This window comes from Centropristis striata, chromosome 2, assembly GCF_030273125.1.
Source record: "Centropristis striata isolate RG_2023a ecotype Rhode Island chromosome 2, C.striata_1.0, whole genome shotgun sequence".
NCBI classification, from domain to species: Eukaryota; Metazoa; Chordata; class Actinopteri; order Perciformes; family Serranidae; genus Centropristis; species Centropristis striata.
Window position 1 is genome coordinate 36945506 of NC_081518.1, and position 14651 is coordinate 36960156.

At 37.3% G+C, this 14651-nt stretch overlaps 1 long non-coding RNA gene across 1 annotated transcript; it reads left to right on the top strand.

The window, feature by feature from the left end:
* Nucleotides 1-325: 325 nt before the first annotated feature.
* Nucleotides 326-6329, top strand: LOC131983082 (uncharacterized). Its single transcript, XR_009395455.1, has 3 exons — nt 326-393; nt 5942-6068; nt 6155-6329. It is a non-coding gene; the product is annotated as an uncharacterized LOC131983082 (long non-coding RNA).
* The last annotated feature ends 8322 nt before the right edge of the window (nt 6330-14651 follow it).

The following is a 14651-nucleotide window of genomic DNA, read 5'->3' on the forward strand; positions in this document are numbered from 1 at the left end:
TAACCCTCCTCTCGCCTCTCTTGTAAAAATGCAATCAACAGCAGGTGTAATGTAACCAGATAACACAGCCTATGATAGGATCACACCCTGTGCAGCTGAACACAGTAACTTCAGGTAGATCAGTCACCGAGGCATCACTGTGTACAGGTCAGCTTCACTCTCTGCAGGAATGAACCTACCAGCTGTCATTTCAGATCAATTTCTCCCTGAAGCCCAGTGTAATAAACACTTGAGAGAGTCTCAGGTTTGGTGATGTGTGAGTGTAATGAGGCTCTGTCACATGACTGACAAGTAATGTTCCTGTCTCTTCTTCTTTTGTGATTCAGATGATCCCTGTGGAAACCATGTCCATCTTCTGGCCAGTCATTACTGTAAAAGTCTTCTCAGCCAACAGTGAGTCACTTTGAGAACTGAAAAAGTATTAGAGTATAAGATAATAACAGTTATGCAGATTATCTGGACTGCTTTGGCCTTTAAGTTATTTCAAGCTCTTTTTTTATTCTTTTTTTTTTTTTTTTTACAGTATGCAAAGAAACGTCCACTGAGTTGGAAACTGCCTTTGCTAGATAATTATGGTAAATCGGCTGCCTTAATTTGGTTAAGTGTCTGTTTTGTTGTCTTTTCTTTGTGGCTGAGTTTTGTGTTTTCATCTCAGTGGGCACATTATTTTATGCTGCGCTTACTGTCAATCACCTGACACCCACGGAAAAGAATGGAAGTCTCTGCCAGAAAATAATACCTCAAACAATACCAATAATAATACTTCAACATGTCACCTTGCAAAACTTGTCACATCCATGTCTTCTTACTTAGACTGTTTTTGTGAAGCAAGACAGCACTTAATTTCCAGCAGGTTTCACAGAGTAAAGATTGCCTTTTAAAGTAACAAAAAAATTAACAAAAGTGGCATGTTTCACAAAATGGTAAATGGAAACTAGATAAAGACAGTAATAATATGCTAGAACTCTAAATGACACCACTATTGTGTTTTAATATTCTGTATGTGGGCATGTAGCAGACACTACGGTGGCAACTGTATACAGTAGTTTAGCATTTTCAGTCATTTGCTCATATCTTATGTGTCCACTCACATGTATAAGGCTCATACACACAAATCACTGCTGTTTTATCTTCACATTCTGCCAGCCATCTGTCATATCTGTTGATGGGTCTAACTTGGTCCGTGTTAGGGGGTTCATCGTTAGACCCTCCACTCATTAAGACAGAGCTTTAACAAGCAGCTACACTCCTTGTAATTAATTTGAATCACTTAATTAGCTTTACAGTGATGTATATTTAAAACATCACGTAATTTAGCCTGCATAAACTGCTCTGTTGAGCTTCCACGCACCCTATTTTAAAGCTACAAGAAACTCAAGTGATAACATTTTCAAGTATTAGTGTTGGTGGTCTTTGCATCAACTTATGAAATTTTCTCATTGCCTTGTCAAGACTTCACAGATGTGTTTTTTTTTTTTTTTTTTTTTACCTTTCCTGTTTGTTTCCTTTGTTTCACAGCTTGTAATTTCTAAATATTGACTTCTACTGTATCTAGACTGGGCAATGCCTTTAACAAAATAATCAATGTACTTGTCAGTCACACATAAGACTTGAGAGAATGGTGGCGTGCTGACAGAGCTGTGGTGTTAAGTGGTGTAGTAAGAAGAATATTTTGTTCCACAATGCCAGACAAGAATTAAGCTGTGCTCATCACAAGACAAACTGTGGTGATCAGTGTCTTTTTGTAGCTGGAAATAAAACAATGTTTGGATGCTTGGGGGGACAAAAAATCCAAGCCTGAGTCAGTCTAAACAGATCTGCTCCTTTAAAAAAGAAATCTGGTGGGATGATTAAATGAGGTGCTTGCAACACAGTTTATTTAACATGTGATTAAGTGAATACTGTGCACTACATTTTTAAATTTAAAATAAAATAAGTGCATTGCAGAAAGACTACAGATTTATTAAAGTGAAGAATGACAATGCAGGTCGGCCACTATTAGGCAGTCTAAAGATGAATCATATTAAGTGGTCAATTTTGCTGTTGAAATACAAAGACTTAACAACCACTGTTTTTTTTATTTATTGAGACTCTGTTCTTTGCAGTGTATATGTGTATACCTGTATATAAATGTATATATCTTATACTGTGTGTATGTGAAATGGTCACATGACTAACCTCCATGTATCTGCTGCTGATGTATCAGACTCTACACATACAGAAGCAATTGGCACAGGACAGGACATTTCAGCCACTCTAGCAGCAGTAAAAACAAATTTCAGAACATTTATAATGTCTCCAAGCCTACCAATTTGCTTATTGTGGATCACTCAGTAACATCTACTGTGTCTGAGGACACGACCACAGTCTGAGTACATGTAATTACGTATAGTTTATTAATTAATATTATATGACTTTTTAAACAACATAATGTATTTTCTGTTCCTATTTTCCTATATCCCAACTCTGATGGCTCATAGCACAGTCCGACCCTTCGAAATGGTTTTATATTAGCAGCACCACTATTAAAATTAACAGCCATTATTTAAATAGGGGGAAGCTCACATAAAATAGTCACTGGGGCCAGATGCACTCTTTTATTCTTCTTAGTGCAGAGTAAATGTTTAGTGCACTTCTCCATATGCCTTTTTTCGACAGTTGCTCCAGTTTATTGCTTTGCAGTAAATGTATAGAACTCTGCAGAGGTGAGGCACGGCATGACAATCAGCATATGTATGCATATGTCAACAAAGTAAAAATAATAAAAACCACTCAGTTGACTTGATAAATATTTCCATTTAACAGCATTGTTAGAGAGTTGAAGTGAAGAAGATGAAGCATTTTCTCAACAGACAGACACAAAAGAAGCAGGTGAAAATACACCACTGTGTGTGTTCTCCAACCTCAACTCCTGTTCCCCCTTTATCGTATGCACCAATCGTCCCTTTCACTCCCAGAGCGGGGAGACCTCATTAAGGCAGGTTAAGACAACCCACTAATGGTTCCTCTCAGTGCTAATAACACGGGGTCATCTAATATTACACACTGCTTTGTTCCATTCATCCAGCTATTTATCATGTATTATTAACAGCCAGGTATCATGAAATCACTTCTATAATCATAACGATGTTCCCATGGCCTAGGTTAAGACAAGCAACTCTCAGTGAGTTAGCAGGTGACTTATTATGGGCTGGAGAGTAGCTGCTCCCTCCACTTGATGAATATTTCACTGCAAACCGAGTTACATGCAATAACAAATCAGTGTCAAGCTGTGTTGGACTTATTTTTTGGATGTGTTGTGTGCAGTACAGACTTCACCTCAGTGTGAGTAGCATGCAGCTGCTTTTGAATTAAACATTGTCCCATGTATGTAATAAGAAAAGGGATGTGTTTCATGCATAAACTTATTTTCAGAAATTCAGCCAACTTGTAATGAATGCAGCAGAGAAATCATTTATTTTATTTCAACATTCCAATATTATGTACAAAATACCTATGATGATAGATTAAATAAATATGTCCACAGAATATTTATGCAGAGGCCCACAGTAGCTGCCTCCCAAGCCGATTCAGTTTATACTTTTCATCTTTATTTTAAAACCATGTGTGCTATATTTGTTTGAATAAAGCAAAGGTTTGTCTCAAATGTGTTGGCTTCAGTATTCTTACTCCTCAGTCTTCCAAATATTCAGAGGCCAAGGGCCAATACTCAGTAGCTTTCCAGCATCTGTTTAGAATATGAAGCATGCTGTTAAATCACATGCAGACCCTCACTAGACTTTGGGAATCTTGCCTCGGTCATTGTAATGGGCAACGTTGCATTGCCAAGCAGGAACGCTGATGTGATTTTGCATAATTTGAATAATGCCATTCATGGAAATGTGCAAGTGTGATGAAATTTTAATGGAGCTTGGGATAACACAACTGCTCCTCAATTACAATAGCTTTCTCCAAGACTCTGAGGCCTCAATTGTAACATGGCTTATTTCATTACTGTACTATCAATGTTTTTATTGGACTTACTTAATTACTATGGATATCTCTATTGTTGCAGTGTAAGCCTCTTTTTCTCCCCACAGAGCCACTTCTGCAACCTCATCCTATTTGCTTGCATGGGGCATGGAGGGATGCTGTTGTCTTATACTACTGTTTGTTAAACCACAAAATAATTTCAGCCATTGATGGATATTATGGACTACATATTTAATGTGAAAACCTGCATATAAGAAATTGAGAAATACCATAAAGGTGAGGTTGTGCTAAAGTTAGTAAGAACTGGTCCCACCCCCTGGTAGAAATACTACCTAATGATTTAGGCCAGGCCTGCAGAACAGGGGGCACATAAAACAAATCATATTAATCCATGTCAGTTTCTTACAAATGAGGCAACAAATTACATAACATATTGGAAATTACAACTTCTCAAATGCCCTTAGCTTAAGCCAGCTCATGCAGTTGCAAAACATGTCCAATGACCATCCATCATGTTTTGGAGATGTATGTCTATTGTATAGAAGTGAATCGCCTGCAGACTACACATACACCATCTATTGCAGATGTGGGATTATGGTTGACTTACATAACATAGTACTTTCAGCCAAGCAGTTTTATTGGTCTAAAACATTTTCCGGCAGTGCAGATGATACCCATAAAGCAGGACAAGCTGTACTTTATTACTATAATGTCTCTTGTCATAACCACAGAACTAGTGGATGATATTTCCTATTTTTGCTTTTAAGATATTATAGGTGTATTAAACACACTGCCTCACTAATTCACAGGACAGTTTGGTAGACATCAGTCCAAAATTTACCTAACAATAAAAAGTTAATGGGAGTAGTAATGCAAACTGATTGCTCTTGAAAGTTTCATTTTTATTTACCTCTTCCACTCCACCCCTCACTGCCATCCACCCCTTTTAACGGGGAGGCAGGGTGTCTTTAGGGGGAGATAGCAGGTCAACATTAGTTGCCGCATAGATTAGGAGTACATCACCTGAAAGCTGGGAACCTGAAGATTAATGTGAGATGCAGGAGAATATTCTGTTTTGGTTAGGCACTTAGTTGAATGTTAAAGTGAAGAGTGAAGAGCTTAGAACATTATGATGGAAGTATATGATGGCCTTTCCCAGGCTCAATTATGTCGTAACAGTCTTTTTTTTTTTTATTGGTACCATATGAAGATGGTTAAGAAAAAGTCCCTCCAGAAGACCACATTGAGTTAAAATCTTGAGGAACACTATAGAAAAAGCCATGCAGTGATTTGGTTTTTCTATAAATTCTAAATTCTAAATTCTAAATTTCTATAAAAATTGCATTTTCCAGCAATTACATGGTAAGAATTTCTGTTCTCCATACAAATGAGAACCCCCCTCATTGCCAATATACATAGCTACGATGATCCTAGAGTTCACAAAAGGTCATTTTATACATTAAGATCAAGTTTTAAAAAATGGTTTTACTAGAATAAAATGCTACTATGGAGATTAACATTATCATACCACATTAATAGACAATTTATGCAATACCAGGACTGTTTAGGGACCCCAATATGTAGACACCCCCTTACCATCAAGATATCGTAATGCTTGTTACCAATGGTACCATTATCTTCACTGATGCATTAAAACCGCTACACTTCAGCTGAGCACATTGGTGTACATGACGAGTTGAAGAGGTTAAATTAATGTTGTATTTCAGGTTAGTGGCTGAAACTTAATATCACTCATTATTATTATCAGCTTCCTGATGCCATCAACAACTATTTCTATCAGATTAAAGTGTTTGATTCAGTGCTCAGATGTCCTATTTGACTTGTGCGATCCCCTCAGGTCATCTGTAACTCTCCAACCTTGCCTGTGGGTGTGTGGCAGTGGAAATGCACTGCTGAATGTTTGGTGTCTAACTGGTATGTACTTTAACCCTATTATCTGTCCAATCAGGGGACGCAGGCCATGAAGCTTCACGTTTCCCTTCGCCCTCACTTCCGTAGAGATTACAACACCAATTAGACTGCTGTTTCCTGACATTCTCCCATCAAAGCGGTTGGTTTTATTTTTCACATCAAAGGTATTATTATTTTGTTTCTCCCTTCAAATCAACATGTACCCTGAGGATGTGTGAGTTTCATCTTTCATTTTACCTTTTCTACCCAGAGTCAGAATCTTCTCTGAACCCAGCCATAATGGAAATGGCAACAAAGACCAAAGAAAACAAGGAGAGTGTTCCCATTAACACTCTAGAGATATACAATTGTTTATTGTCTTTCTTTCATCTCTTTTTTCCCTCTTTTGTGTATCATTGCTTATTATTCTGACACAACGTGAGAGAAGTGCAAAACCTAAAAGCAGCACCTAGTAGTTTTATATGTGGGGCCCATCACTACACAGCACCATCTATGTATTGGGAGTGAAGGTTTAAAAATGTATGATCCATGTGCATTATAGATAATAATGTTTTAAATATAAGATCTATTTTGCTCCCCTGAGACTTTTGTCTGTATGGTCCTGGTTTATCAGGAGTGATTAATCTCAGCGTGATTTTGCATTAAAATACCTGCAGAGAAAATGATCCAAGCTTGACACAAAATAAGTATGCGATCACACGATAGTGATGAGTACACAAACTTCCTGTCGTATCTAGATTCCTGCTGATGAGTCTGAATAGAGCCGCTCGCTTTGTGTAAAACTCATTTAAACTGTGATCCCAGCTATGCATCACTACATGTTGAAGATATCAAAACATGTTGTATAATAGAGTTTCTAAGCGACCGTGGAACTGTAAAGCTTGCCCAGCTAACACCTAATTTGCTTTGATCCTGCTTTTTATTTGAAAGCAAACATGTCTTCTTGAAGGGATGTACAAAGTATTTGATTGATCTCTTTTTATGTGTGTGTAGGCGTGGGTGAACATGGACATACGACGTCTATGCTGGATTTCTCGTTCGTATGAAGTCCTCACAATAAAATGTATCCTTATCATCTTTACATCTATTATATCTTTATGAAAACATCATTAACACATTTGCTTTACTAACAATTTCTGTGAAGCTTGTACCAGAAATGAAATGCACCGTATAAAGGAAACTCAAACACCTCTATTTGCTTTGCTTTAATGAGAATGTTTATTCCTTAAAGGAAATGTAAAAAAAAAAAAACGTTTTAACAACCTGTTGCTAAGCTGTGGCTAGTGGTGTTCCCGCCTCTCCCGATCTCAGCAATGAAATTGGTGAGTAAAATGCTTTTCTAATCAGCAGGAATGACAGCCAAAACTACAGAAACAAAAACCAGGTTGTTTAAAAAGAAAAAAAAAAAGAAACGATTTTTCCTTTATAGTTAACCAGCTTGAAGGCTAAGTGCCAATAGCCTTTGAAGCTTAGCATCCATCTAATTAAAGTATTGGAAAACTTTAATCAAAAGGTACTTTGCAAACAGTATTGAAGCAATTACCCACAATCCCTGAGTCCTTTTCAAAGTGCTCATTTATACCATAGATGCAGCTCCTGCTTTTTACACTGATTCTTCCCAAGAGAGATGTAACAAAACAAAGCAGATCTCACTCCTTCCACTGATACATCACGTTTTCAGGCAACGACTGCTTCTCTGAAAGTGTTAACTCTCCTGTGATGTCAAAAATCAGCCTGATTTAAATAAAACCTCGACCTGCACTTTCTTGAAATACATCACTCTGGTGTATTCATTAGAGCCTCGACCTGTAATTATAACACACAACAGATGCTTTGCAAGTTAATCCATCAACCCCACCTTGTATAAGAATGTCATGTGACTCAAAATATTCTCACGAATGGGCTCCTATGACAGCGTATCAGGGGCCAAGTATGAAAAAATAAAAATACGGACCCCTAGGGGGGTAATATTTTGAGAAGAAATTTGCAAATTTACGAGATTAAAAGTGGCAAATTTGCGGGGAAAAATTTGCAGATTTCGTCTAAGCTTTTTTCACAGCAGCATGTATATTGTTCCCGGCTTTCATTCCTCACAGGCATTCTCATATGATGTATTTTTAGGGGGGGGGGGGCAGGTTTAGGGTTAAAACAAGTACTTCCATACAAAACTTCCAACGGGACTCAAAGAGTGGGTGAAAACCTGTGGTTCATTTTGGCCATCCACCATCCTTCCCACTGGCACTATAAGGAACCTATGTGGATTTTATATGAAGTTACTATATACTACTACGCTGCTGGACAAACTTTCCTTGGAAAGCTAGAAATTCCAGTACCACCAGATTTAAGAACAGCTTCTTCCCCTAAGCTGACCCTCTAACAGTCACAGAGCGGCAGCAAAGACGGAAACCCTCAGCGCATGCACTGTGCTTGTAAAAAGTAATTTATTTATTTCATCTATTTTACTACATGTACATATTTTTTCACCATCCTGACCGTGATATTTGTATTTCTGTATTTTTTGTACAAGAGAGAGAGGAAAAACCGGAGTCATATTCCTCTTTTGTGCACACATACCTGGCCAATAAAGCTGATTCTGATTCGGGTTTTGTTGCAATACCTACAAACATTTTCATGAGAATAGTCCTCACCACCTCCTGCATCAAGAATGTACATAAATATAGTTTGTTTAAAGCTGATTAAACAACCAACCAAAGGAAAGAACAGTCACCACATTCAATTAAACCCAGAGTTAATCCTGTTTTGAGCCATCTCGGCAGCATCTGTAAGACAGATCCAACATGCCTCCACCACCCAGCAGCCAGCTTCATTCCATTAACCTAACATGGCTGTAGAGTAAAACTCTAGGTTAAATGAAGAGGCTGTGCAGGCAGTACCATCCATCCTTGACACCCAACTAGTAGAGGGTGTCACTGTTGACAGCTCCCGTACTAAATGACAGAATGGTGAGACAGTGGTGCAGAGGTGAAAAACTGAGCACAGCGTGTTCTGTGTTGCTATATGACCTCTGGGATGAAAATACTTCATCACAAAGAACATGATTTCTGTCTTTGTGTCAGCGACATGCCTACAATGTAAATCTACGTACATAAACAAAGTATTTATTCAGGTGTTTTTTAAATTAATTTGAAAAGTAATGGCATTCTGTGGATCTTTTATTGGTAATGAATTTGTTTTATGTCAAGAGATTCAGGCAGAAAAAAGTAGTTTATCAGATTGAACATTAAATATATTGTCTTTATGTAGTTTCCAACTGAATATATGTCACACAGGATTAGCAAATTATCCTATTAAATATCCAATTAGCATTGTGTTTTATTTGATTTAGACAGTGTCCCATTTTTGTAGAATCAGGGTTGTAGTTTCAAGTGGTAATAGAGGTTTTCTATTGGGCTACCAGTCCCATAAGAATTGATTAGGCATCCATACACTATTAATTAAAAAATGCACAAATTGGTGGATCCAAATGTCATCACAATCCTATCAGTGCACAGACTCATGCACACACAAATCATCCCACTATGACTGATGTAGGGTCTGTATGGCCCCTAACCTTACGACTGGTGTTATTGCTATAAAACAAAATCTAACACTGTTAACATTTACCCACTAGATTCTATCAGAACAAGAGCATGTTTTTCTTCTTTCCATCACAGACCTCTACCTTCCTCTTAATTTTCATAAAAGGCCTGACCTTTATGGAAACAGGTTCAAAACTGGACTCCAATTTCAAAATATACATATTAATAGCAATCTTAAGGTCAAAAACGGATAATATTTCAGCGGAAATCCTGCAGTGGGGCATTTGTGATCTCCTGGGGCACAGGATTTAACTAATGAAAGTCAAAAGTTTGAGAATGTTGTCCTTTCCTGAATTCGGATGTTGAATATGAAGGAGGCTGTGTTTTTTTCTAGTGTCCAGAATTTGATATGTAAAAGTGGAGGAATCCTTGCTGAAACAAACAGTCGGCATGGTTTAATTACGTAACAAGTAAATTGAGCAGCATATATGCTAACAAATGAAGTGAGAGCTGATGTATCTCTTGCACATTAAGCTCCTATGCTTCATTTTTTATTTGTATTACTGCATCATCATTACTGCCTTAAATAATTTACAATAACATTGGCACCTTTGACAATACAGAGTGAGAATAACTCACTACAAAATAGATTCCTCTAATATAATTAGTATGTTCTTGGCCAGTCAGATCTTAACTTGTGAAAATGAACAGGAAATTGCTTCCTAAGCTAAGGAGCCAAGGCCGTCTAATTAATAGGAGTTAGTAACTAATACTGGAGCTGAGGATTCAATAAAGAATCAGTGAAGAGAAAGCAAAAGTACACACAACACATTCTCATCCCAACTCTTCAGATACCGATGCTTTGTCACGGCCCTCGGCCCTGATATCCACACACAAGGTGGTCTTTTGTGTCGGCTTCGTACATGTTGGGGACGGTGTGTCAGCTTCTGCTAGAACATGCAGAGTGGCTTTTCAAAATAAACTTCCATATACCCAGGACAATAAGACTATTTTACTGAGGTTAAGCAAATAAAACAGCAATTACCTACAGCACCATCCCGATTCCAAAAAGTTGGGATGTTGTCTAAGACGTAAATAACACTGAATGCAATAAGTTGCTAATGCTTTTTGACATTCAATTGAAAATGTACAAAGACAGAATATTTATTGTCCAAACGTATAAATGTTTTTTTGTAAATACAGTATATGCTTATCTGAAATATTGAAATTGAATTGAATTGAATTTGATACATTCTGTTTTAATATATATTTTTCACCGTGTCCCAACTTTTGGGTGTAAATGACCACAGCATGATCACAATACGATCTTATATTGATTCTTTGGACAATGATACGGTATTTACTGATCACAAAGTCTTTAAATCAGGGTCCTGTGATTGTCATGAAACAATATCATGTGCTGATTTATCACAATAATTCAACTGCCAAAACTTCCAAATTCGACAATTTTATTACTGAGCTCTTCCAGGCATTTAAATTTAAAAAAGCTATTCTTATCAATAAAAGTGAGACAGGACTGGAACAAAGGTCTTTTTTTTTTAATAATGATTAAGGCCATTTGTTTATATTTGTTTATTTAAATATTTGTAAATTGGCATTACAGTGATACTTTTCATGTTATTTATGAAAATTGCATTTTTCTCCAAAATACCTGCTTACTGATTATTTGATAAACATTCAGTGAACAAAAATTATACAAGTCTTTAAATTTAACTGAATTAAATGAAAAGCAGAGATGACTGTCGAGCAAAAAATCTCCCATAAGCAACATTTTCAATAAACCCTTGTGCCCTGGTATTCATTATGTTTTTCCACTCATTTATTGAGGGATTTTCCTTTAATTTGTCACCCATATGTATGTGTTTTTAGTGTTAGATGGTCATTTTAATGGCAGGGCTTTTACAAGAGTTTGGTAGAGCATTAGAGCCATTCTTTACACATTTCTCAGCAATAAAAACTCAGAGCAGATTTCCCAGCTGCAGAGACCCCGGCTCTGAATGAGCTTCAATTATCTTCCTTTAATTATGCAGTTCCCTTTTTTTAAAGTAATTTTTGGACCTGAGGTATGAGCGGTTTCCATTCATGTTTGGATACCTTCTGATTGTGTTATTGTGCTGCTCCTACCGCTTTGGCAATTATTATTGTGTATCTCTAAATCTAGGAGATTCAAAATTCCTATTAAGTATTTCATGTAGCACCATATCAGAGAGACTTTTGAGCCCGTTTTGATTTTTCTGAAAGGCAACAACATCTCACTTAAGTTTAACTGATAAGATAAAGCAAATAATATCAATAATTAACTGACATCTGATGATTTGTCTACTTTTCTATAAAAGTTTAATTATGGATCCAAAGCATTCAAAGGGCTGCTAATCTATGGTACCCAGAGTTACCAATTATAGATAAAACAAGATTAAATCATTCACAATGATGAAAACCTTTGCTACAGTCTTACAAAATTATGTCAATTCCATTTTTCGCTACAGCTCAACCAATTAGTTAGTTGTTAGTAGCATTCAACTGGAAATATTTCCACAGCTATCAGTTTAGAAAAAGGTATGCTCCAGGGATGTTTGCCACGTGGTGGAGGGGTTGAGTCCTGCTCAGCACTGAGAGAAAGTTCCCCTTGTTAAGTAAATGGAAAGGTCCTGGGTCCTTCTCCCTAATGGTGTGGCGTCACTACTGGGAGCACAAAGCAGTACCCTGAATACCAATGGGAGGCTGCTGGGTCCTTGAAGGAACACAACCACCAGCAGACAAACACTGCCAATTAGCAGAGGGCCCCTACTCATCAGCCATGTGTTCACATGTGATTAAAAGAACACATTCACTGCATCAGGTCCGGGCAAACACAAAACCTTTCCCTTGGGCACTTGGTTTTCTCCTCATATCCTTATTTATGTCAATTAAAAAGGCTTTATTATGATGCTAACTGTGAGACCACTCTGAGGAGTGTTGTGGAAAGGGGAGGAGAAAAGGAGCAAACTGGTTACTGTATTGCCCCTTTGTTTCCTCCCATAAGAGATCTCCACCAAAGGCCTGAACAAAAATCATGCGCTTGGTTTTGCCTTCTTGAACACATTCTGAAGAGGGCAGGAACTGACAATCGACCAGTTTTTTAATGACCGCATACTTCTTTTTGCTCGTCTTGAGTGGTTTGTGTAAAGTGTGTGAATGAATAAAAGTCTCTTGTCCTGCCCAAAGGTGTGGTATTGTGCAGCGGGTGGTGCAGCTGCCTCTCAAAACTCAGGAAACATCACCTGGCAAGCAGGTCAATAACACAGTGTCCGTCTTAAACCTTCTCTTTCATTTGGTGTCATTTAAAATTATTTAAAGTTGAATTCAGATTATGCCCCAGCTTCTGCACAGTTTACCTTAGACATAACATAAATAGCTCAGTAATGCCTGTGATATATAGCTTTAGTCAAAACTAGCGAAAACTAGCTAACTACTGCATAGCTGGCTAGTGAGCTAGCTTGCCAATTCTGCAATGCTTTTATTCGACACTTGTTACAGAACATGAGCTGAACAAAGTTGTCACTCAATGAGTGTGTGGATAAAGCAATAATTTGTTTCAATTTGACTCATATAGCAGCTGGCTAGTTAGCTAGCTAGCTATCTTGCTAATTTCCCTTCACAGGCTGACACAGAGCTTGCACACAAGCAGCAGAACACAATTAATCTGCAAAGTTTCAGCAAAGTTTACCTACAAGTTTTTAAACCCTAGGCTAACTGCACATTAAGCATGATGAAATGTCAGGAAAGTATGAAGGTATGAAAAAATAGATAGGCTACTAATATCTGCAACCAAATATCTGCAACCATAGTCTCAGCTGGAATAGGTTTAAAGCATTCCAGATACAGTGCATGTTTTTCAAGTTAATTATTAAACAAATTTAAACAAAAAAGACTGACAACTCACTGTAGGTTTTGATTATTTTGAGAGAAAAAAAGCATTATAGCAAAACACTGACACATTTCATGGTAATGCCTCCTCATATCTCCCAAACCATTGTAATTCATTCCTTAAGCCGTTTAGCTGTGGTCATAATTATCCATTTGTGTGGAAGTGAGAGATGATGTTGTGGGAGGGGGGCACTCAAAGACAGTCTTGTAGTTCATAAAGAGCAATTAGCCCAATCTGACTTAGCTAATTAAAGGAGAAGAATGATGACAAGAGGGGGAAACATGAGATTATTCTGTACGGTGGTGTGAAGAGAAGATGCATGCAGAAAACCAGGCAGCAATACAAAGGTATTTAATTAATATATTGGGATCAAAGACTCAGAGAAATACATGCTGATATATGATGTGTTTGTTGTTATTATGTTAATTATGTTGGCACTAATATACCAACATATCATGAAGGCTATGTAAACAAAATACATTGACATTGAGTTTTAACCTGTTTTTCCACAGAAATAGTCTTTGTTTGTATGGTCTGTTTCTATTTGAGTATGTGTAATCCCTAGTTTCTTCTGGTAAATTACCATAACCTAGATTAATGTTTTTCTGAATAATTTAGTTATATTGAAAGCTGGAAATGGATTTTCTCCCAGGTAGATCCAATATGATCTAGTAATTTCAGAATCTGGATGTTTTTCATTACAGGACAAGAAGTGTCATGTTGTGGTTACATAACAGATTTCATCACCTTATTAACTTATTATTACTATGTTTACTTCCCTTGTGTTCTCAGATCCTCTGAAGGTACAAGCAGGCAGCACAATGGCAGGTGACATTCTGTCAGATATCTTATTTTTAATGATCTTGATGCCTGCAGCACAATGATGCAAATCTGTCATCACACAATGAGCTCTGTGGCTCACTTGACCCCATTGTTCTGTATTAAAGGTGCTCCTACTGCATTGCACTAATCTGATGAAATGTGTTTAATATTGTTTGTACACTTTTCAAAGGTAGTGGCTTTATTGCAGGCGAAGCCAACAGAAGGCATGGCATAAGAGTGCTGACAGGAATATTAAGTGAGGCAGCCTGAGCAATATAGAATATAAATGAGGTTATTTTACACTGCAGAGCTCTGCAAACCGACGCACAGACTTCTCTCTTTGTAATAAATCATTCCCATTCAGACAGCCTCTACTCTTAGGGCATTGTTTAATACTATCTGCAATAGAGGGAAGAAATAAATTGGTTTACATTGCAAAAAAAAGGTGCTGCGGTTGG